The 3,319-nt window shown below is 36.2% G+C and overlaps 1 protein-coding gene across 1 annotated transcript in view; it reads right to left on the reverse strand.

Moving 5' to 3' along the window:
• The window catches only part of LOC118339362 (endoplasmic reticulum-Golgi intermediate compartment protein 2-like), a 5,503-nt gene extending 4,931 nt beyond the window's left edge, over window positions 1-572 (reverse strand). Inside the window, exon 1 of the mRNA XM_035676955.1 lies at window positions 433-572. The gene's annotated coding sequence lies outside the window, so the exon portion shown is untranslated. The remainder of the gene's footprint in view (window positions 1-432) is intronic.
• Between the last annotated feature and the right edge of the window lie 2,747 nt (window positions 573-3,319).

Consider the following 3,319-nt stretch of genomic DNA (forward strand, 5'->3'; position numbering starts at 1 on the left):
AAAATATTTTTTTTATATATTTTATTTAAAAAAACATTTGTGTTGTGTTCATAATGTGTATTTACACACGTTAGGTTGTCAATAATATTACATTGGATTATCTAAATCGTAGCCATAAATAACACAATAAAACAATGATTTTAATATTTTGAGTCATTATTGTTTGATAAAATAGGCTGAAAATATCATGCACTCCAAACAAACACCACACTAAATGCCCATAATAACTTTCTAATATACAAATGTTACAAAAACAGCATCAGACACGATAGAAGATTTAAAAATTAGAAATTCGCTTTCTCCACACTCAATAGTGAGTATGAGATATAAACCAAAACAGTATGAACATTAGAGATGAAGATATTAACCGTCTCCCTGCAGCAGCAGCAGCTATCACTCCTCTCACACCACGTTATTTATTATTAATCTTACCTCTTTTATTTATAGGCAGATGTTAAATAAATATCTCTTGAAGCCATACTCCACATGTTATAGCTGCTGTTTGAATGACACCTGAATTTTAGTACACCTTGACACGTCCATGATGCTAACAGAGAGAGAGGGAGGGAGGAAGAGGGAGGAGGGAGGGAGGAAGAGCTTCTTCCTTGTTTTGGGTAAGTCGTGACGTCAGTGCGTAGCGTGAGCGCCCCGCGTCAGCGTGAACGCGCGGCGAACAATGTCGCTCTTCAGACAGGAGGTGGCGCTTTAATATTAAAATGCTGCCTCTTCTTGTCGTTTGTGATCAGGATATAATAAAATACAGTGTTTTGCTTTACGCTTTATTTTGAAAAGACAAAAAAAAACTTCATTAAAGAATTCAGATAGTATTATTAAATTATTAAAATACTGTGTTACAAGTAAAAACATTGAAAATGTGTGTACATTGAAAGTATGTAAGTGTAATCAGGAAAGTGTAAAGTATTAAAAGTACACACATACTATTATCTATAATGTCATTAGGTTATTATTAGTCGTGCATTAATATAAAAGCAGGATTTTACTGTTGTAGTTGAATGAGGTGATGCTGTTTTTTAAAACTATTTTCTACAGAACTGCAACTATTATTTTAATAATGAGGTTAATCTGCTGATTATTTTCTCCATTAATTAACTGATTGATTGTTTGGATGGTAGAAGTTCAGAAAATACTGCCACATTACTTCCCAGAGGTCAAAGTGGCACCTTCACAACCTTTTCCCAAACAAAAGTCTACAACTCAAAATCATAAAAAAAAAAAGATTAAATTGATTTAATTCAGTTGTGGATCCATAAAATGTCGCCAGTTCATTTTCCTGTCAATCCACTAATATATTAATGAGTCTTTTCAGCTGTACTGTTTAAAAAAAACATCATATATTATGAGCACCTCATACATTTTTAATTCAAAAATCTTAATTTGTAAAGTGACTAAGGCTGCAAATAATTGTAGTGAAGTAGAAAGTACAATGTTTCCCTTTGCACTGTGGTAGAGTAGAAGTAGAAAGTGACTTGAAAAGAAAAGACTCAAGTAAATAAGTACCTGAAGTTTGTACTCATGAGTTTACTATATCAAATACAGTGTTACTACAATCTAATAGCCCGGTGTTTGAGGAAAATATAATTAAATTAAAGCATATAACTTCTTATTTTCTCACTTTTCCCTAGTTCATTCTCCCCTTGTTCCTGTTCTCTTATATGTTTTATAGCATGTTAATATGCTCAGTGTGTACAGCAACACTTCAAACTGCAGTTTATGTAATGCAGTCAGTGGTTAGCTGTCACATTTTGAAATAACCTGATTAATTAGTATGAATAAAAGCAGACAAGATGTATATTTATAGCCTCAGTTTGCAGTGAAACCAAAAGCCAACACAGCAGAATTTTGCTCAGACGACTTATAGCTTACTTTCACTTTCCATATTTTGATATAAAAGTCCCTTTTCTCTCCCTCTTTAATGTAAGTTTTAGCTGCACGTGCATAAACCAGTCAAATCATGTAATATTAGAGCTTTCATGATGTTTTCTCAGTTGGTTAACACTGCCCTGTTCTCCACTTTGAGATCACAGGATTCATGTGAGAAGTAAAGAAGTTGTCAATGGCCATTCATCAGCAGTAACACTAACCCCTCTTGAGAAGCCCTGACCTCCACTTACAAGGCGTAATTAACTTCCAGCAGACATGTGGTGGATATCTGCACACCAGACATGAAGTTGCACTGCTCACACCCGGCTGACAACAGAGAAAAAAAAACCTAATGTGAAGACCTGATAATGATCTACTACAACCAAGTGGAGCAAGGCAGCTATTATCACCCTGAGGACAAAGGGGAGTGTTTACATCTCACTGCAGGCTAAGATATCAAAAAAACAAAGGTCAGATTGAGATCTGCAGATGAACTGGGTGAATCACATGTGTCTCCTGTGCAGTGAGTGCTTATATCAGCCTCTGCATGCACCAAGCCTGCTTGCCTATGCAGAGCTGCACAGATGGGCGTGTGGGGGGATGGGTGCTGTCAGCTCACAGATCAAGCTGTGGGTCGGTGGTCCCATTGCTATTCACCGCACAAGCACGTAGGGCATGTCAGACACGTTCCACAGAGACATACCAGGGGTTTTGATATTGTGTTTTTTGGTGCCGTTCTGCAGCATGAACAGAGAACTAGCTCGTCCATATAGGGAAAGGTGTGAAAGCACAAGGAAGATGAACTCTGCAACTGTGCAGATATTCTGCTGATAGAGCATTTTTTTGATTGTGTGGCATAATTAAGCTTTTTTTTATTTCTTTATATTGTATCAGCACCGTTTATAGGTTACTGATTAGTAAGTGCAGAATGGTGCTGCACATTTGGAAGTAGGTTGTTAGTTTCAGTCAGCTAAAGCACTTTTTACACAGGGTTTGACAGCATTTTATGTTTTTTTTTTTACTGATGTTTAAACATAAATGCATGCATCAAATCATTTTTAACCATGCATACTGATCATATGCCGTATTTTCTGAAGATTTTGGGGTTCTGGACTATATTTAAGATTAACTTCTACATGAGTTTGTACTGATACATTAAGTTGAATGGGTTAAATGATTACATCCACTGAAATGTATCAACAGTAACATATTCAATATGTATATTTTAAGACACTTTTAACTCACATAATGCTAATTCAAATAATAATACACTACCAAGGCCTGTGAGGCTCATCATTTAGCTTTATTTTACGTCTTAAAATCATCACTCTTTGAGATACTTCCTTCTGGCAGGAGGCTGCGGACCATCAGGACTAAAACGTCTCACCATAAAAACAGTTTCTTCCCGTCTGCAGCTGGCCTCCTTAACAAGGCCCGG

The sequence above is a fragment of the Morone saxatilis genome, unplaced genomic scaffold (genome assembly GCF_004916995.1).
Source record: "Morone saxatilis isolate NCDOM2014 unplaced genomic scaffold, NCSU_SB_2.0 Contig10, whole genome shotgun sequence".
NCBI classification, from domain to species: domain Eukaryota; kingdom Metazoa; phylum Chordata; class Actinopteri; family Moronidae; genus Morone; species Morone saxatilis.